At 40.7% G+C, this 22390-nt stretch overlaps 1 protein-coding gene across 9 annotated transcripts in view; it reads right to left on the reverse strand.

Annotated features, from left to right (window-relative positions):
* Nucleotides 1–22390, reverse strand: part of DMD (dystrophin) — a 1912888-nt gene that overhangs the window by 448049 nt on the left and 1442449 nt on the right. The window contains exon 1 of one of the 9 annotated variants that reach the window (XM_043538021.1): nucleotides 7338–7343. The exons of the other annotated variants lie outside the window; for them this stretch is intronic. The gene's annotated coding sequence lies outside the window, so the exon portion shown is untranslated. Of the gene's footprint in view, nucleotides 1–7337; nucleotides 7344–22390 lie in introns of those variants that run through there. 9 annotated transcript variants of the gene reach the window in all.

Raw genomic sequence — 22390 nt, forward strand, 5'->3', positions numbered from 1 at the left:
TCCACATTAAATTTCATTTGCCATTTTGTTGCCCAATCACTTAGTTTTGTGAGATCTTTTTGAACTTTTTCACAGTCTGCTTTGGTCTTAACTATCTTGATCAGTTTAATATCATCTGCAAACTTTACTCCTTTCTCCAAATCATTTATGAATAAGTTGAATAGGACTGGTCCTAGGACTGACCCTTCGGGACCGCCACTAGTTACCCCTCTCCATTCTGAAAATTTACCATTTATTCCTACCCTTTGTTCCCTATCTTTTAACCAGTTCTCAATCCATGAAAGGATCTTCCCTCTAATCCCATGACAACTTAATTTACATAAGGTTAGGGACCTTGTCACAGGCTTTCTGGAAATCTAAGTACGCTATATCCACTGGATCCCCCTTGTCTACATGTTTGTTGACCCCCTCAAAGAACTTGAATAGATTAGTAAGACATGATCTCCCTTTACAGAAACCATGTTGACTTTTGCACAACAATTTATGTTCTTCTATGTGTCTGACAATTTTGTTCTTTACTACTGTTTCAACTAATTTGTCTGGTACTGTCATTAGACTTACCGGTCTGTAATTGCCAGGATCACCTCTAGAGCCCTTCTTAAATATTGGCGTTACATTAGCTATCTTCCAGTCATTGGCTACAGTAGCTGATTTAAAGGACAGGTTACAAACCATAGTTAATAGTTCCGCAATTTCATATTTGAGTTCTTTCAGAACTCTTGGGTGAATGCCATCTGCTCCTGGTGACTTGTTACTGTTAAGTTTCTCAATTAATTCCCAAACCTCCTCTATTGACAATTCAATCTGTGACAATTCCTCAGATTTGTCACCTACAAAAGATGGCTCAGGTTTGGGAATCTCCCTAACATCCTCAGCCGTGAAGACTGAAGCAACGAATTCATTTAGTTTCTCTGTGATGACTTTATTGTCTTTAAGTGCTCCTTTTGTATCTCAATCGTCTAGGGGACCCACTGGTTGTTTAGCAGGCTTCCTGCTTCTGATGTACTTAAAAAAACATTACCACCTTTTGAGTTTTTGACTAGCTGTTCTTCAAACTCCTTTTTGGCTGTTCTTATTACATTTTTACACTTAATTTGGCAGCGTTTATGCTCCTTTCTATTTACCTCACTAGCATTTGACTTCCACTTTTTAAAAGATTCCTTTTTATCTCTCACTGCTTCTTTTACATGGTTGTTAAGCCACGGTGGCTCTTTTTTAGTTTTTACTGTGGGGTATACGTTTAAGTTGGGCCTCTATAATGGTGTCTTTGAAAAGTGTCCATGCAGCTTGCAGGGATTTCACTCTAGTCACTGTACCTTTTAATTTCTGTTTAACTAACCTCCTCATTTTTGCATAGTTCCCCTTTCTGAAATTAAATACCACAGTGTTGGGCTGTTGAGGTGTTCTTCCCACCACAGGAATGTTAAATGTTATTATATTATGGTCACTATTTCCAAGCGGTCCTGTTATAGTTACCTCTTGGACCAGATCCTGAGCTCCACTCAGGACTAGATCGAGAGTTGCCACTCCCCTTGTGGGTTCCTGTACCAGCTGCTCCAAGAAGCAGTCATTTAAAGTATCGAGAAATTTTGTCTCTGCATTTCGTCCTGAAGTGACATGTACCCAGTCAATATGGGGATAATTGAAATCTCCCACTATTATTGAGTTCTTTATTTTGATGCCCCTCTAATCTCCCTTAGCATTTCATTGTCACTCTCACTGTCCTGGTCAGGTGGTCGATAATAGATCCCTACTGTTATATTCTTATTAGAGTATGGAATTACTATCCATACAGATTCTATGGAGCATGTGGATTCATTTAAGATTTTTATTTCATTTGATTCTACATTTTCTTTCACATATAGTGCCACAGCCTCCTCCCCCTCCTCCCTCACCCCGGCATGACCTGTTCTGTCCTTACGATATATTTTGTACCCAGGAATGATTGTGTCCCATTGTCCTCACTCCACCAGGTTTCTGAGATGCCTATTATATCAATATCCTCTCCCTTAACATGAGGCCCTCTAGTTCACCCATCTTATTATTTAGACTTCTAGCATTTGTGTGCCAGCACTTTAAAAACTTGTCACTGTTTATTTGTCTGACCTTTTCTATTGTGTCAGATTCTTTATGTGAATGTTTCTTGTCTGATCTGGCCCATACTTTATTGTCTTCCATCCTCTCCTCCTGACTAAAACCTAGAGAATCTCTGTCAATAGACTCTCCTCTAAGAGAAGTCTCTGTCTGATCCACATGCACCTCTGCAGCAATCGGCTTTCCCCATCTCTTAGTTTAAAAACTGCTCTGCAATCTTTTTAATGTTAAGTGCCAGCAGTCTGGATCCACTTTGGTTTAGGTGGAGCCCATCCTTCCTGTATAGGTTCCCCCTATCCGGAAAGTTTCCCCAGTTCCTAATAAATCTAAACTCCTCCTCTCTACACCATCGTCTCAGTCTCATCCATGCATTGAGATTCTGAAGCTCTGAAGTGGATATGTTTACCAAATGGAGAGTGGTAAGTCAGCCTTAGGCTACTCTCACTCTGTCACACCAGGCTACACAATACTATAAATCTAGAGTAATTGTCCTAATTGTACTCTGGATTGCCATGGTGTAACTGAGATCAGATTCTTTCCCTTCATCTTTTTACTACAGCACCTAGATATTATGGTGATTTATAAATTAGGAACACATAGAATTAATGTAATCTATGTGAGGTGCCCTGTGTAGGGTCAAAACTCATGCTGTTCTTGGGGTTTTTACACAATTAATAAATAAAACAGTAAGACAAAGCCCATTGCTAGCCTTGTTCCAAGGCTTGACTGCTCCTAAGGTTCCTAAGTGCAAGGCTGCTCATTTCAGCCAACTCCTAAATTTTTTCTCTCTCAGACCCCAAGATCTTTCTACCATGGTACATCCCCTCTGCACTTTTTTTCCTCCCTAATGTTGAAAAGTTCCACTTCCGTTTGATACTGAGACCAGATGCTGCAGGGCAGGGTCAGCATCAGTGCCAGTTTCCATTCACCCCTTCATACTCTGGTCCAGTGTGGTGTTTGTCTACCCCACTGCAAGAGGGGATATGAGGAGAGAGATCTGGCAGAAGAATGGAGCCATATCTGGAGACTGGTGTCACTTTTTCCTTCTGTGATTTACTAAGAGAAATTTTAAATGGTTCTTCTCTCATGTGTGCCACTATCTGAGCTTTTTTGTGTACGCAGAATATTTAAGAATCAGTACATCTCAACCCTTTTCCCCCATATCTGATGGCAGCACACAACATAAGAGTAGCAGAGCAGAACTCTTTGTCCCTGGTTAAACTACTACAAATTGTAAACCATTCATCTTTTTACAATTATTATTTATGTATATTACAGTAGCACTAAAGGGCCTCAACCAGGACAGCATTACATTGTGTTAGATCCTTTGTAAACCCATAGTTAGAGATCATCCTATATGAAGGGCTTACAGTCTAATCAGGCAAGCCAGACAAACTATACACAAGCAAAATATCAAAGTTCTTGCTGATTATAACTGTTATTATTTTTAACAAATATTTTCCCCCAAACAATTCCCTGCCTTAACACAGCGTAATTCCCAGTGTTCCAGTCAAGTAGGTCCAATTTTGCTGATACAGTGGTGCCCTTTTTCATGCTGCCCATCCCATCGCATAGACTGGGAAAAAAATAAATGCCACCAGACAAAGCAAGTATAGGCATTTTTGTGATAGTATCCTAGGGATTGGACAGGGGTCCACATGGCCTCTTCTGCCCAGTCCAGAAGGGCTCCCTGCAGTTCCCCCTATGTCACTGAATAGTCTAGACCAGTGCTACTCAAAGTGGTGGTCCGCGGACCGGTGCCAGTCCCCCACATCAGATAGCTTGAGAAGCACTGCTCTAGACACTTCACTTGACTCTAGCAGTGGAGGCTTGTAATTTCAGGAGTGCTGTTACATTTGTTTTGCATCACTAGTGCCACCAGTAGTTCAACAGCTGTTATGTCATTAAAGAGGGAAAAGTGAGATACCCTGAGCTGATTTATTGGTTTAGTAAGATACAGGAAGCACTAACAATCGAGAAAATTACATTTAAAAAATCAAACACTAGATAACTATTTTAAAATCCAGTTACCATTGATTTAGTATCCAGTAAAAGAACAATCCCAGCGAGTAAAGCTGCTAACTTGAGATCAATTTTTGTTTATTAAGTTATTTGCTCTGCTATACTTCATTTCTGGATAAAACTAATATAACTCTGTCTACTGCTGAAAACAAACCACTTACGTATTGAGCTATCTGAGCTGCCCACTGCTCATCCTTTCCTTGGAAAAGTGAATTTGTGGAAAAAGCAAATGAGCACTCTAAAACAGTGTGATCTAGAAATGCAAAGCGTAGTACGATTTGAAAATTGAGCACTTAAGCAGCAGCACTGTATCAGGGGGTTAAGACCTCTTCAAAAAGAAGTACAGCCTGGGCAGTCACTAATCCAATGCCACTCCAATGAGGTCACCCTAGTGCAGTCCTTCTATGCAACCTCCTCCAAATAACAAATAGTAACAAAATCCGACAAAAGATTCAGTAAGGCATCCTCACATAGAACAAGCTCAATGAGACAAACAATAATAGAGATGAAAGGAAGAATAAAAATAAACTGGAAAAAATGATCAGCAAAACTGTATTCACATTAAGAGAAAAGCATCTGAAATAGTGGATGGATTCTGCAATTATTAAAACATTAATATAATTGACAATCTAAGATATAATCTCACCAGCAAAGGGGCTGTGTTTTTCCATGTGTTTGTACAGTGCTTAGTACAATGAGCTGAGTATCTGCTGCTCTGTGCGGCCCTGGGCAAATCATTCACTTTCTGTCTCTCAGTTCCCCTTATCTATGAAAATTATTATTACTAATTATTTGAATTTCCATCACATGTGGAGCACCCAATTATGATCAGGGCCACATCATATATGCACATTTTAAGCAATTCGGGATAGGGGCTATCTCTGACTATTTAAACAGACAAAAGACAGCCAAGGCCCCCTCGCAAATGAAAATATCTATATACTCTTCCCATCTTCAGTGACTAAATTTTAAGGTCGACCTGTCTATACCCAGTTCTCCCATCTGGTTTAGTATCCAACCAGTCCAGGGACTGACTAGCAAAAAGAACAAAACAATTTGCTATCCAATCAATTTAAAAAAACAATAGGAACAAAGAACCCCCAAAAGGCAGATCCTTTGTCCTTAGACTCCCCAGACAGAGAGAGGGAGAAAGAGACTCTCTATAGCCTGGTGGCAAGGGCTGTCACCTGGGTCTCCCACATCCTGGTAAGTGACCTAATCACCAGAATTCTGGCTATTTAAGAGTGGGCTCTCTCCCATGGGATTGCCAGCCCTGTGGCTCAGCAGGGCTAAGGCAGGCTCCCTGCCTGCCTTGGCCCTGTGCCACTCCAGGAAGCGGCTGGCACCACGTCCCCGCAGCCCTGGTGGGGGAGGGGAGGGGGAAGAGAGACGGAGGAAGGAGAGGGCTCCATGTGCTGCCCTCGCCTGCAGGCACCCCCCCCCACCCCCACTGCACCCATTGGCCAGGAACAGAGAACTGCAGCTAATGGGAGCTTCGGGGGCGGTACCCGCAGGTGAGAGCAGTGCATGGTGGAGCCACCTGCTCCACCTCACCTCCAGGAGCCACTGCTGGACATGCTGGCCACTTCCGGGAGCGGCATGGGGCCAGGGCAGGCAGGGAGCCTGCCTTAGCCCTGCTGTGCACCACTGCCATCCCGGAGCCACTTGAGATAAATGGCGCCAGGCTGGAGCCCGCACCCCAAATCCCTCCTGCACCCTAACCTCCTTTTCATAGGCATTGTCATCAGCACATCTAGGTCTTGCCATAAAGGTCATCTTTTCCCAATATATTCATAGATTTCAAACCCAAATGGGACTATTATGATCATCTAGTCCAGCAGTTCTAAAATTGGGGTCCATGGATCCCATGGGTCTGCAAAATATTATGAAAAAAAATTTAGAAAGTAATCTCACCTCATGTCTGCATTGTATAATGATTAAAACTGACAAATCTACTATTTCTCTTTACACAACATATTCCATGGTGCATGAACAATGCTGTAATACTTACACTGCACAATGTAAAATTTATCACTCCTTGCAACAGCAAATCAGAAGTGAAGTCTAGTTTTTTTTATGACTAAGAAGTCTTTGGCGGGTGGAAGTGGAATACATTTTTACAGTGTGTAAGCAAATTATATTGAATATGGATACGTTTTTAAAATGTCCTCATACTAGTACTGCTAGTTGTGCTGAAGTCATGGACAATGAAGAGTCAAGTAGTAAGAAACAAATAAAGAACAGAAAGTTTTATTATAGTTATAATTTTGTTTTATGGAATTTAGTGATGGATGACTGCAATGGATGTTGCGTCGCCAGGCCCTTGCATTAAAAAAAAAAAAGGAACCCAAATTACATTATGTACTAAATGCAGCCTTGACAGTTGTGAATTTCATAAAGTCCTGGCCTTTGAATTCATGCCTGTTTGCAAAGCTGTGTTTAGATATGGATGCAGGACATGACAAATTATTGTTTTATATGGAAGTGCATTGGCTATCTCATGTCAGAATGTTGGAAAGAGTTTTTGAGCTAGCAAATAGCTGCTGAGTTTTCTTTCTGTGCACAAGATAACTGCAAACTTTTCTGACCCGATATGGATTGTGAAGCTTGCACACCTAGCAGACATTTTAAACTTGTTGAACGCACTGAAACTCTTCACACAAGGGGGCGATACAACCATACTTGAGGTGAGTGACACAACTGCAGCATTTCCGAAGAAAATAAGAGATTTGGAAAACTAGACCGAGCAGTGGAATCTCAGATATGGTTCCGCTACTGACAGAATTTCTGGATACTAACAGCATGACAATTGACTGTGTGAGGGACAGGACCATTGCTCACCTTTCAACTTTGGCAGAGTACTTCAGTGTTTACTTTAAAAAATATAAACATGGAGGAAAATTATTGGGTTCGGAATTTGTTCTCAGCTTGTGCAATGTGATCTTGCTGTTTGAGTGGAAAAGCAGAACAGGAGCTGCTTGAACTATCCTGTTTCAGGAATAGGCACCTTGTCAGTTTTGACCAACTGTTGCTGCAGAGTGCCCAGTTTTAGTTACAGAAGCAACGAAAGTGTTGCTACCTTTCCCAACAACATATCATGACAGCTATGAAGACAAAGTTCAGGTCCTGTATAGAAGTGGAGAATGATCTATGAGTTTGCTTGTCAACCATCACACCAAGGACAGACAGACTGCAGTAAGACGCAGTGTCACCCATCTCACTGATATCAGTAAGTACTCTTATAAGCTTTTTCTTTAAGCATCACTAACAGTAATTGTTTATATGAAGTACACATATATCTTTGTCTATCAGTTTCTTAGTTGGGAGTCCGTGATTAATATTTGAAAATTCAACAAAAAAAGTTTGAGAACCTCTGTTTTAGTTTGACCTCCTGAAGAACATAACTGTAGAATACTAGGATTCTGGTCACTTATATATCATATAGCCAAAAGGAATTACAGATGCAATGACATTCCTTAACTAAAAATGAAATGGGGTTTATTTGGATCTTTGAGAGTTTCAATGTTTATCCCTTGCAACAATGCTCACAATGAAAGGACACAGTCCACTTGAAATCTAGTCAATTTTGAAAAATTACTTATGAGTAGTTTCAGGCTTTGCTGCTGTAGTTTCCGATATTTTAAATGTTTCTTTCTGCTATGCTGCAATGTGAAAGACACCAAGCGCGAAAAGTGAATAATCAAAGGCCCAATCCTGGAAGGTGAGGCATGTTCTCAACCTCCAATTGACATTAAAAGGATCTCAGGTTTCTCAACAGCTCCTAGAAGTGCTCAGCATTTTAAAGGATGGGCACTGACCAAATATAACAGGAAAAAAAGACAGTGATCACTCAAGTATACAAAGTAAATAAACTGAAAAAAGGAGAAAATATTTAGATTTTCTAATCTCTGTAACTGTAAGGATTTTAGACATTACTTGTAAATAAAGGAGAATAAAATCACATACTTCTGTTTGAATTTTTTTAAGTTTCTGTGCCCCTTTAATTGAAAATAGATTACATGATTAATAGATATGATAATTCTGCTATCAATTTATTCACAAGGTCTTGAGAAGTGGGATGGGATGGGGACCCAGATTGCTATTCAGTGGTTATTAGAAAATAGGTAGTATTTTGTTAGTTTATGTTAACTTGTCAACAAGTGCAACGCTGGAATATGTTGCAAACATAAAAGAAGTGTAGATTTTTGTGGATAAAAGGTTTCTAATGTGGAGACTGCACAAAAATATCACATCGTCATTATTTGCCCAAGGAGCACACTAACTCAGCTTCGGAGTTGTCAACATTAATCCTTTTTATAAGATTTGTTGTCCTCAAAATTTCCTCTTTCTCTTCCCATTTTTCAGTTTTCAAGTCCTTTTCAAGGGCATTAAGTATATTTTCATTCTAAAACAAACACTTTCTCAGTTTTATCTTAGCAACTAGACAACTATATACAAGTTTAATAGAATCTATGGTTGTTGTGACTTCCATTCCAAGTATTTCATTATTTTTCCCCAATGAGACATTTTTCTTTAAGTTTTTGGGCTAGTCGATTGTCATTTACTTATTTCTACTTTGTGAGTGTTAATTCACTTTTGGATTTTTCAGTAAGATTTGTGGTATAAAACTTTGCTTACTTTCACATTTTTGCATTATAAAGCATTAGTTTTTCTCACAACCTATCATACCACTGAACTGAATCAAAGAAACTGTTACTTTCCTTATAATAATTGTGGTTCCTCAAGACATGTTATCCATATTTATTCCACTGTTGGTGCCACTGCACCCATCAACTCAAGTTCAGATTCTTTTGGCTGACAGTGTCTGTTGGGGTCATACCAGTGCCTGAGTGTCCCTGTGACTCCAACCAAGGGCGTACAGGGTAGGGTGACCCGAACTGTCTCTCAGTCCCTTTTCCAGTGCAGAATCTAGTTGTTAGAAGACTCCACAGTAGTGGAGGAGGGTGGTCATGGAATATACGGAATAAACATCTTGAAGAACCACAGTTACTGCAAAGTAAGTAACCGTTTCTTCTTTGAGTGCTTGTCCATATATATTCCACTGTTGCGGACTCATAAGCAGTGACCTAGATCAGTGGTTCTCAACCAGGGGTCCAAGCCTGCGTAACGGGCCACAAGCAGGTTTCAGGGGGGGCACCAAGTAGGGCCAGCATTAGACTCACTGGGGCCCAGGGCAGAAAGCCGAAGCCCTGCCTCCTGGGATAGACCGGGCCCTGAACCTGTTACCTGAGGCTGAAGCCGAAGCCTGAGCAATGTAGCTTTGCAGGGCTCCTGTGGCATGAGGCCCCAGGCAATTGCCCTGTTGCTACCCCCTAACACCAGCCCTGGCTCTTATATGTAGAAAACCCGCTATTGTAACACAGGTGAGCCATGGAGTTTTTATAGCATGCTGGGGGGCGGGGCGGGGTCAGAAAGAAAAAGGTGGAGAACCCCTGACCTAGATCTCTGGAGGTGGGTGCTGGGATCTACCTCAACAATGACTGCAAGACAGCCCTACTAAAATGGGTATAATCAGTCCTTGATGTCAAGTATCAGAGGGGTAGCCATGTTAGTCTAGATCTGCAAAAGCGGCAAAGAGTCCTATGGTACCTTATAGACTAACAGATGTATTGGAGCATAAGCTTTCATGGGTGAATACCCACTTCGTCGGATGCATGTACTTGACGTGTCTACTTTGGAATGATGCTTGATAAAGATATCTCTTTCCCCCTGCAACCTGCTAGGGCTGCAACCTTCCCCACAGATTGGACCTGCAGGGATTACATGTCACCAGTCCTGACGCAGCACAGGGAGCTGTGCTGTCATATGAGTGAGGGAACGGGTCTATGACAGTGAAGCTGCAGAGTGCTCCATGTGCTACCGCAGGACCTATGACACCCAATCCCTGCATGCTCAATGTGCAGGAAAAGCTGCAGTCTGAGCGAGGCAGAGCAGAGATCCCCCCCAGCAACAAATGTGAATAGGAGGATGAGCCCCTGGCTGTGGCGGGAGCCACTCCACTGCTGAATGGCTCCGTCCCCAGGCAGGAGCTGTTCAGCATCTGGATGGCCTTCTACCATCTCTTGGCTAGGAGACTCTGTGCCATCCTGGTGGATGAAGAGTGGGCCTCAGTCATTCATGCCTTCACCATGTCTCAGCTGGGCATGAAGCCTGCAGCACTTAGGAAACTCCAACTAGTACAGACTGCTGCAGTGTGTGTCCTTAGCAACACAGGCTACTGCAAACATATCAAACCTGCCCTCTCCTCGCTACAATGGCTTCTCATGGAATTTTGAATCACATTCAAAGTCTCAGTCCTTGTCTTCAAAGCACTCCATTGCCTGGGTCCAGGATATCTAAAAGTTCCCCTAAAGCACTGGGACAAAAAGAGCGTGGTCAACAACAAACATTTTTCTAGCGCAATGGAACTCTCAAATAATCAGAGTAAAGCTCATCTGTGTGGAAGACAGAACTTTCTCTGGGGGCAGTCTGAGACTGTAGAATGAACTTCACCAAGAACTAATGACCAACACAAACCTCACTACTTCATATTCAAAGCGCAAGGCACATTTATTTTATCTTGCCTTCTCTAAAAATATAGAGCAAAAGATTGGCAGTGGGGCAGATTGTGCTGGCTTCATGTTTGGCAGGAAAGGGGATCTAGCTCTAGACTGGGGTGGAGACACTGTTCTTCCAGCCTGATGAAGTCTCCATTGCACCTAATAAGCCTAAGGGTTTGGATAGGCATATGAAGCAAATGGCCGTGGAGTAGTATCCTTCATTAGAAGTATCATGGCTGGGGTAATAAAACTGAGCTCTCGGCTGCCTCTCTTCCTCTCTGGCGTGTACTGGCCTGAGTGTCTAGTCTCCAGAGAACAAACTGGTGACACCTCCCTACTAACATCAGAAACTGTGGATGAGGCATACTCCTCATGGAGAGGTACAGCAGTTCCAGCTGGAGTGCTAAGAGTACCTTCAGACTGTGATGCTGTATAAAAAGGGAGCTGACCATTTATATCACTGTTGCTACCACGGTTATGCAATTGCAATCGATCTTGTGCACAGTATGCCTTGTAAGATATCATTTGAAACATTGTAATCTGTTGAATAATGTTAGTCTGTTTATATGTGAGTGTTATCATTGCACATGAAGTTATGGTTCTTTGCTATGTGTTTGTATCCCAAACATGTTGGGTTCCTGTGTAACACCCACAAGAAGGATTTACATCCAGACCAGCCAGCCATGGTTGATGGGCCATTGAGGAGAATCAACTCTTCCAATGGGCCCCTCCCAAGGACACCTCAGAGAGCATATGGACAATGGAGGCCCAGTGACTCAGCAGTGTACAAAGATCATGTGATCCATGCTTGAGACAGTAACTTTCCGCACATAGGCTGGGGGGGTATAAATTGGAAAGTGTGACATCATCTCTTTGTCTCTCTCCTGCTCCACATCTCTGGATGATGATTGTTAACAAAGAAGAGCTTTGAACAATGGACTGAAGCCCCAATATTTGGGTTGAACCGGAAAGACTTATTACAAACTGTCAGATTTAACATCACTGCTATTATCCTCATCTACAAACTCTGAAATCAACTGCAATGTATGTGATTCATTTTAACATCTTCATAACTCTTCCTTTTTATATTAATAAATCTTTAGTTCTTAGTTACTAAAGGATCGGCTACCAGTGTGGGTTTTGGGTAAAATCTGAAGTATATTTTGACTTGGGATATGTGCCTGGTTCTTTGGAACTGGAAGAACCTAATATATGCTATTTCTGGTTTTAATAATCATTTATCATGGAAGCCTGGTTCATCTGTGTGGTACATGAGGGGCTAGAGGTCCTAAAGGAGACTGTCTGTGGCTTCATAATAACTAGTATAGTATTTTGGAAGCACACATTTGTTGCTGGCTTGGTGAAATCTTATGAGAGAATATACCACCAGTTTGGGGTACATGCCCTGTTTCCTGGCAGGCTGATCCAAAATTGGCACTTTTAGCTGTGTCCCATACCACCGTGACACAGATTGTCTCTCATCAGTATCACTGATATGCTTGGCACTAGTACAGGGGTGGCAGGAGGTACCAGAAGAGGTATCTTTATTCTCACTAACAGTGGTGAGTCTGATACCAAAGAGACCATGGGGTCCCTTGATGCCTTATATGATTTCCATATTGAGCAAGCCAGCTCCGAAGCAAGGTGACTGGATGGTATTGGTATTGGATTAGTCAGTACCAGGGATATTGGTGGTACTAAAGGCCTGAGTACTGAGGGGTCAGTACTGGGTGATTTTTCAGATACCAAGTAAGTTGTTTCTGGTGCCAGAGGGACCCTTTCTGGACCTTGACCTACACTTTTCTGAGATAATTGGAGGCGACTTCTGGCTTCTTGAGAAAGGATGTGATGAAACAGACAGATCTCATCCACTTATGGGCTCAATGTTCCCTGAAGTTTTACCAGTTAAGGAGGATGAATCTTTGGGAAGGGTTGCCTCAGATCTGGAAGCAGAGGAGCCAGCAGGAGCACTCTTTGCTAGATGTGCTCAGGAATTTCTGCCCCAACCACTTCAGGGTCTGAAGAGAGATGCATTTACCTCTCAGGAAGGAACACTTTCAGACAAGATTCCCTAGCTCTTTGGGATCTCTTTGTAAAAAGATTTACAAATAGCACATCTGTTATGTGCCCCTTTCCCTGGCACACAATAAGCATCTGGTATGGCCATCATTGAGAAGGATTACCACCTTGCATGAAGGGAAATTTTTAAGGCCTGAAGATGTGTGTTCAGTCATAATAACCAATGCTGGTTTCAGGTCAGACTAACGCAAAAAGTCAAAAGGGTTTCTTCTTCTAAAGAAAAAAATTAACCTCTACAATTAACACTAGCTGACCAACTGCTAAGTATCTATTTACAATATAATGGGCTGATCACGCAATGACTAAACAGCTCTGGACACTGCAAGTTCTGACTGAAAGCAATGGGTGGTAAGAAGGAAATGAGAATAGATTGGGGTTACTCTATGCTTAGTTTATGCCATCGGCTGGAAGAAGAACACTCAGGGTATGCCTACACTGCAATTAAACACCTGTGCTGGCCCATGTCAGCTGACTTGGACTAGTAGCTGTTTAACTGAAGAGTAGACATTCAGGTTAGAGCTGCAGACTGAGCTCTGGGACCCTCCCCCATCATGGGGCCGCAGGTCCCGGGCTCCAGCCCAAGCCTGAATTTCTAAATTGTAACAACCAGCCCTATAGCCTGAGCCCCACAAGCCCAAGTCACCTGACATGGGCCAGCAGTGGATGTTTACTTGGAGTGTAATCATACACTTAGGGTGCAGGTGTGGACCCAATGGATGCTGCTGATCAAAAGAATTAAAATCTGAAAGAATCCCAACACTGGAATATATAAGGACAAGCATGCAAAGAAGAACTGATTCCCGCCTCCCTCCCACCCCCCCCCTTTTTTTTGGTAGAGTTCCCATGCATCTAGATGAGATCAGATCACATCCTTAAAACTCAAAAACTCATCTCTAGGATTGTCCTATTAGAATAATCAGAGGGCTCCATTACTAGAACTGTTCCAGTGATGCATTTGATTTAATAATCTTCTACAACGGTTGCTTTATTGAGCCATCTCACTCCTCTCTTGAGATGTTGTTTAATCTATTTTCTTAAGTCTCACCTTCATCATATACCTGTGAAGCTTCACATTGTTTTTTATCATAATATACTTAAGCATGCTGGAGCTCTACATGATTACGGCTAATCTAATCAGCATTGGTCAATAAACATTTAAGTGATCCATGTATTTCAGTTTTGATTTTATAAAAAAAGTTTGTGAAGAGTTTAATAAGAAACAAATTGTTATTTTTTTCCCACTTTTAAGAACGTAGTTATTAACTAGAGGTGATCAGGTATGTAATTATTTATCTTTGTCCAAAAGTTTTGCTAATATTTTTTCTTTAATTTTCAATACTTAAGCAAGCTCTCTGAGACGAAAGAATTTCTAATTAGGAATTTACTTTCTGTTCATGGACCAAGGCACTTTTAATAATCACCCCAACAAAAAAACATGTTTAAAGGACATCTGTTTTCAGCAGACATGCAACTTGTCAGTGCATTTATTTAGAAATGGGATATGAAATTAATGAAATGTTACTCTATTTTCTCTGAACATAAACAAAAATGTTATTAGCATTATTAAAAGAAAGCAGCTCTTCTGAGGCCCTTAATATACTTTTGTACTTGCTGAGCAAAAACATTATGGTCAGACTGACAGTTTAAGTTTAGAAATGTATGAAATTCATTACCTACCTAATGAAGTGTAAAGCCAATGAATTAAAGTGTTTTCACTGCCACAGCACTTACTGCTGCCTGCCACACATTCATATTTACCCTGAATTTTCTTAATGGCAGCAGCAGTAGCAGCAGCCTGGCTAGCAATAAAACTCAGTCTAGCTTCAGTCCTAGGTTTTTCATGTATGTTACACTTTCATATTCTCACTTACTTTCTGTTTAGGTTTAATAACATTGTTTTGCCCTATCATTTGCTCTCATAGCATATTTTCAGATTGCCAGCTTAAACAAAATAATAAATTATCCAAGCAGATAAGAAAAGGAAGCTTACCATTTTATTTCTTCTCCTATGTTCCATTAAATCTCCTATGTTCCATTAAATTTGCAATATGTTCATATCCTTCCCATCTTTAATAAAAACAAATTTCCCCAAGAAAGGCCTTGTTATTCTTTTAGTAGGGTGCTCTAGTAAAGGAAGCAAAAAGTTATCTAGGAATTGAGATAGTGCTTTAAGCCAGTCACATAAAGCATACAGGCAAAGTGGCTGAAGGAAATGGGTATAAGAGAAACAGAAACAGTGTCTAAGATTTGCTAACAACGTGCAGGCCAGATTCTTGCTGTGCCTCACAGGACATGCAGCACAGAAGACTTAGCCCACGGTGTGGGGTGCAAAGTTGGCTATATCTATGCCACTTTTGTACCATTAGGATTTTGAGCTGGTCAAGGGCCAGCAGAGCCCCCAAAATAAATTGGAGTAGTCCCCTCTAATGTACTGTAGTTTCCCTAGAGCTGCAAATTGACTGAGAATCTAGCCACTTCCCCTCCTGCCCCACATATCCCCAGTATGCCCAAATACAGCCCCTTTGCTTAGGGACTTAGCCAGGGCCATTCCAGCTACCGCTGTGCAAATAACCAGTTACTTGGTTTGAAGGCACAACTGAAAAAAAAATCAGGAAAAAAGTCATTTTGGGTGACCCAAAATGTTTGATTTTTTTCAGCAAACTGCATTGAACAGAACAAATATTTTGTTTAGTTTGAGGGTTTCCTATATATATATAATATATATATATATATTTTTTTTTAAATAAAATGAAGCACAATTCAAAATGAAAAGTAATTTTCAACCAAAAAGTCTAAACCAGTGGTTCTCAAATTTTTGTAGTGGTGACCCCTTTCACACAGCAAACTTCTGATTAAAAAAATGTTTTTAATATATTTAACACCATTATAAATGCTGGAGGCAAAGCGGGGTGTGGGGTGGAGGCTGACAGCTCGCAACCTCCCATATAATAACCTTGTGACCCCCAGTTTGAGAACCCCTCATCTAAACGTTTGATTTTGAAATTTTCAAACAAAACATTTCGATTTTTTTGACATTTTTCCCCAACTGAAACAATTTGGTGAATTTGATACCTGAATTTGCAAAACATTTCAGTCAACACAAATCTTCATTTCTGGTGGGGAAAAAAAGCTTCATCCAAAATTTTTTGCCCAGCTCGCTTTCTAGCTTATGTTGCCAATGCAGAGTAAAAAGGGTTTTTAGCAGAAAATAGAATCAAGTATCAATCTCAAAGTATTTTGGAAGAGAGATGCAGTACTGCTAACCCCCAAGGTATAAAAAGGCATGAGTCAAGCCCAAGAATCATTAGCATGACATGAAAAAAAAAGGTTTGGAATTATTTGGCTTCTGGTTTTTGAGCTTTTAAGGTTCATGTTTTCAACACGAGGGAAGGACCTGTGATTTTAAGATAAAACTCCAAATACTACATCTGTTGGCAACACCATAAATGTCTAACCAACAGTAGTGGTATGGGCCTGATTTTGAAAGATGCCACAACTCCTTCAGATTTTAATTGGAATTTTGGGTGCTCAGAACTTCTGAAAGATCAGGCCCAAGATTACTAGGTGTTATACATTATTTATAATTATGTTTTCATACTCCAAGATTTAAATTAATTTCCTCAGGTGAAACTCAGTCATGTGCAGAGGGTTCCCACAAAGGCCCTGAACACCATACATAAGCCCCATATTAAGGACTTCAGTGGTACTAAGGCCTTTGCATGCATGCTTTTCACTGGGTTGAATTCCACTCTGAGCTTTTCCACTGTTTTGTTTGTTTTTGTTTGACTGGTTGGGGTTTTTTTTGGAGGGTAGGGGTAGGCATTTGGTTTTTGCATTAAAAATTATTGCTAGAGTAATTTCCCATAAAACTGAGTATTTATTTTAATTCTTAAAAATGTAACTGCTTTGTGAAATATCTAGAGATTTTTGTAAAGGTTCTAATACAATGTGGATTTCAAGCATGCATTTTAAGTATCTCCTCCATTCCCTAGTATTCATGGGAATGCTTTCTGTAAATGAACCCAAATGGCCCCTGGACATCAGTAATGCTTTGCAAAATCTACAGCTATAACAGTATTTATCTGGCTTTTAAAAATCATATCTTTAGAAAGGTAATTCAGCTACAAAAGCATGGAGCTTGCAATCTGTATATGTGTGGAAGCAAAACAATGAAGAAAGACTGAAATGCTGCACCTGGCACTATTCATCACCAACTACACTGGAACACTTGAATAACAAGGCAAACCACTCTTTTTTGAAAGAGGACACACACTTTTAAAGCTGTATTATAGCTCCTCTGCAGTCTACAAATTGAAATGTGAAGTAAACATAGAAAGTACCAGGATTTATCACCAATTATTTTTCTCTATTAGTAGTAAACTTAGAAGAGATGGTAACTCAGATTGCTATACTTATTTTTGAAGCCTTTCTTACTTGTTTGATGTGTGACAATTTCTTAAATCTAATACACTTGCAGTAAATACAACCATTTGTGCAGTGACATATATAGTATAACAAAATGGTACGAAGCTGCTGTAATAAGAATTTTCAAATTAAAAAAAGTTTTCCTATCACTAAAAAAGTAGAACAGTCTACAGCATGTGAAACGTCACCTGAATTTTAATTAAGACACACTACATATGCAGCAAAGCCCAGTTTAGGTTTTATTTTTTCATTTTACGGCACTGGACTGCACTGGGGCAGCTTACGTTCATAGTTCACAGGAAAACAAGCCTGCATGTGATTGGCTCACGGTATTGCCAACCCCGAGTATTCAAAAATCATAAATCAGACCGCAAAAATAGTGATTTTAAAATGTGGTGTGTGGTTTTTTATTTGCCTTTTGGTTTTTGAGACTTTATCTTTTGCATATTCGAGCTTTCCTATTTAGAGTCACACAGTCCTAGAGCTTAAGGCCAGAAAGGATCACCTGCTCATCTATTCTGACCTCCTCAGGCCACCAACACTACCCAGCATCTTCACACTAAACCCAACAACTGAAATGCTGAGAATTAGAAACTTACATTAAAAAAAGAGCTGAGATTCTCACATCACATGACTCTACGAAGGGGGGCTTTAAGACAAACACCAAATACCACAATGCTTATGATAAAATTGCAAGAATTGGCATCAATGCACCCCACGGCAGGGGGCGAGAGCAAAATGTGTCTGCCTCCTCCCGTCCATAGTGGTGGTAGCTTGCAGCATCATCAGTGTTAGCCCCACATACTCCCTATGATCAATCAGGTGAGGTAAGAACTGCAGTTGTTACCATTCCCAGTGCCCTTATTGCTTCCCCACTGAAATGATGTCTTCTTGTTTTTTTTTCAACTAAATTGGCTAGTTGGTGACTCTCTTTCAGACACTCCGTAAGTACAGACCATTTTAATGCTGCCTTTTGAGGCTTCCTTATCTCCCCCAGACCACAGTTTCTCCTGCACATTTATCACCAAACCTTCAGTCTGAAGATACTAAACAGAGGCTTCTATAGTTTGATGGCTCGCTTCACTCATCTAAAACCGTAAACAGAGGTGTCCATGTACAGTTATTAACTGAATGAACATACTCAGTACATTGATTTTTCCCTACAGTGGAAACAGCAAATTTTAGAGATTCATTCTGTTTGAAGAATGGCTGCTCTACAATTTTACAGAATATGTTTTGATTCTGTTTGGCCTTATTTTTTTCTTCTTCTTTGGACTTTTGAAGGATCCAGACATCTGAACATGTGCTGCTTTTCACCCACTGTCCTGCAAACAGGGATATTCCAGGCAGTTTCGTGGATGTGTGATGGAGTACACAGAAACATGCCTGCTGTCTTGTAGGGCAGGAGTTAAGGTGACACTGGAGGGAAGCAGGAAATACTTTTAGCTGGCCCCAGTTATAGCTTTAGATGAAAGACACTTGTCTCAAAAAAGAGAGGCTGCACTCAGGGGAAGGAAGTTTCCATTGAGAGCTGAGCAGCAGGGAATCAAACCAGCACAAACTAAAGAAACCTACAAAGGTTTGTACCAAAAAGAGGTTGTAAATCCAACAGAGAGCAGGGTTCAAAGATCAGACTGTTTATAACAAGGCGGCGGGAGTACGTCATTTTCCTTACTTTCATTGTTCACCTGAGCTGAAAAGAGCTCGGTATTCTATAATTACTTTAAGACAGGACTTCTGTGAAAGACTAAATAAACTTGCTTCTTTTAGCGGTATAACTAGAGTTCCTGAGGAAAAAGTCAACTAATAGTCAACTAGGTGGGAAAAGCCAGTTTGGACTCTTAAAGAAGTGACTCTGACCAGAGGAAATCTTGACACAGAGCTCTTGCTATTCTGAGACAGATTCTCAGAGACAGCCTAAGAGTTATTTCCTTTGAGCTTTTATTGGTTCTACCCTTTCATTTTGGATTGACAGTTTCCCCCACTTCTTCTGCCCCATTCTGTCTTCTTTCTCACAAGCACGCTCATTTGCCACACCCATAAGAAGATGCTTTCAGTCTGATGCCAGCTAACCCATTCTTTCTCTGCAGAGAATGATAGCAACACCTTCACACCACTTCAAATCTTCACCAGCCTGAGGTGCAAGAGTCCAGAGGTAATTTAAAATTAGACTGGAAAATGCCCTAAAGACTATATTGTAGGCTGGGTGTCAGGGCTTTTAAAAATGGTACTCTACATTGCACATCCCATAATTGTTGCAAGTTTCTGCTATCATAAATAGTTAAAATTCACATTCATACAGTCATTCTTAGACTGCAGAGTTAATATGCAATTGCGATAAATATGGGCAGCTCACAGATCGTATAGAACAAATGTTTTTTCTATCATTCCCAGGAGTAATTCAGAATATCATTCAAAAATGTTCTCTCTGCTACCATATTGGCTATATGATTTCTGTTTTGCATTTAAAAAAAGTGCTTATGCAGAAAGTGATGGAGCTACCCTAGGAGTGCTGGTACCCTTAACTAAAAGGAAAAGTGAAAAACTGTCAGGGACTAGATACCATCATAGCAAGGGATGCTACTGGCACTTTATTAAGGTAAGGGGATAGCTCTTTCCCATCTTTAAATGAGATTCATTCCCAAAAAAGTCACATAATATGGCACTTTGTGACAATGTGTGACATTTGGACTTGCTTGTATCTCATTAATTAACAGCTACATAAACTTAAAAAGTTAAATATGCTGGGCTTTGAGTAATTAACTTAAACGAATCTATCAGATTAAACACATGAATGTTCATTTGACTCTAGAATACCAACCCCAACATTGAATATTTAGTTGGATATTTAAATCAAGAAACAAAATAAAAAAAGCCTCTCACTTACGGTAACTAGATCAGTTTGGGAGGAAAAGCCAGATATAGTTTCCTTTAAAACCAAGTCTTTTTTTAAAGACATGCTTCAGCATTTCTAATTGTCCTTGTAAGGTTACTCATAGCAAGGTTTCCTGTGCCACTTGAACACTGATCCTAATATTGCAAAGACATCATGAGGCATCACTGAATGACTACAAAGTATTCTTGAATGCACACTAAAGTGCCACTGAATGAGTATAAAGATAATCAAAGGGAAAAAAATTCAGAGTTTGTATTTTGACTAGGTTGAACCCAAAACTCTAGATGTTGAACTAGAAGGCATGAGAAATACAGGTCATACTCTCAAAAGTTCAACATTCACAGGAACTCTACATGGAACACAGAGAGAATAAAACCTACGAACACATTTAGGTGTCACTGTTGACAGCTTAATGAAAACCCTCTGTTCAGTGTGCAGCTGCAGTGAAGAAAGCAAGCAAAGTGCGACAATGTGTAAAGAACGGGATAGAAAATAATACTGAAAATATTATAATACCATTATATAAATCAATGATACACACTCAGCTGCAATACTGTGTTCAGTTCTGGTCATCCTATTTCAAAAAGATATAGCAGATACAGAAATCGTCTAGAGACAGAAAGTGAAAAATCACAGGAAATGAAAGACTTCCATTTTATGGGTGGTTTCCCTATCAGCCCTTGGAATTCCTTTAAAGGTTTCCCTTTAATTAGAAAAGGTCTGGGTTTGGAATAATTTTTTAATACTCATTGATACTCTATAGTCAACCCTAAACCACACAGAAGACTTGATTTCTTAATGCTATGTGATACTGCCTCAGATTACACAGGGTTTGTCTAGGACAGTGGTTCTCAAACTTTTTTTCCCACAGACCATGTGAAAATTGCTGAGGGTTTTGATGGACCACTTAATGATCTTTCCAAATGTTGTTTGTACCGTTAGCTAACTATTATAAAGCGCTTTGGATAAAAGTGCTATATTTTAAAAAAAAACAATAATAAACGTTTTTTTGTTCTACAAATAAAAACACACAACTCATATTTTAATATCAGTAATCTTACCTTTCTAATGCAATGGATGTGCCCTCTCTCCCCAGCCGCAGCAGCCCCCAAGCTGGGGCTGGGAAGGAGGGGGGTCTCCCCCTCTCTCCACTGCCATGGCAGCCCCCGAGCTGGGGCTGTGGGCAGTGGGGTCTCTCCCCAGCAGCTGCAGCCCTGGAGCTGGGGAAAGTCGCCTCTTTCTCTGGCCACCACAGCCCTGCACATCCCAAATTCCCCCCTCACCCTCTTCTCACCCCACTGCCCCCTGCCACCTACCCCCTATTTTCCCCAAGGCCACCACCTCACCTTATATGTGCATCTTCTCCAGGGTCCAGGCACCTAATTATTCTAATTAGGTGGGTGCCCTTCATTCTCTTGTTTGTAGCCCGGGGAACACCTGAATGGAGCTCACGGACCACTGGTGGTCCGCGGACCACAGTTTGAGAACCTCTGGTCTAAGATTTAGCTAGGTATTCTCAGGGATAGTCTCTTCTCTACTAGTCCCATCCCCAGGAAGGAAGTATACAGTGTTTAGTTGTTGGTTTCTTTTGCAATGACTACCCTGTAACATTTCTAACCAAGATTTCCTCTTCCACACATGTTTTTGCAAGGAAGAGCATAATGTAACCCCGTTACAGGAAGAAAAGTCAGTTGCTAACTACAAAGGGGTGACAAGGTCCCTAACAGTATACTAATGCTACTAAAAGAACCAAGGGCACACACAGAACATTCCTTTAGAAGCAGTCAATAGTATTACCGCCTGTCTGAGCATTCTGTATATCAGATAACAAGCAACCACCAAATGCTGGAAACAACCACCAGTTTCTTAGGAAATGAATGAATTACTCAAGCTAATCAGGTATTTACTCAGGTTGCACTTGCAAAGAGCTTTAGAGATGCTCAAAACACAGTTTTCTTCTTATTGGTTTAGTCACAACTCAAGCAAACCCAGAACCATACAAAATCTATACCGGGGTAGGCAAAGTACAGCTTGTGGGACAAATGTGGTGCTGAGTGCTTTACAATGTGTCCCAGGACTATATTCATGTAGCCCAGCTGAGGACTGCAGATTCCAACATGTATCTGTTGACTTTGTGGGCTGCACCCTGTTTAAAAAAAAAAGAAGAGAGATTGCCCAAAACATGCATCAGAACTCTGCATTTTGCTTATTATCACTGGTAATGTTGCATCTACATTTATCGTGTAATTTAGCAGAGCAGGCCCTGTGTTCGCTGTACGTTCTGTAAAAAAATGATGGCCCTGTATAAATAGAA

The sequence above is a fragment of the Chelonia mydas genome, chromosome 1, assembly GCF_015237465.2.
Source record: "Chelonia mydas isolate rCheMyd1 chromosome 1, rCheMyd1.pri.v2, whole genome shotgun sequence".
In the NCBI taxonomy this organism is placed as follows: Eukaryota; Metazoa; Chordata; order Testudines; family Cheloniidae; genus Chelonia; species Chelonia mydas.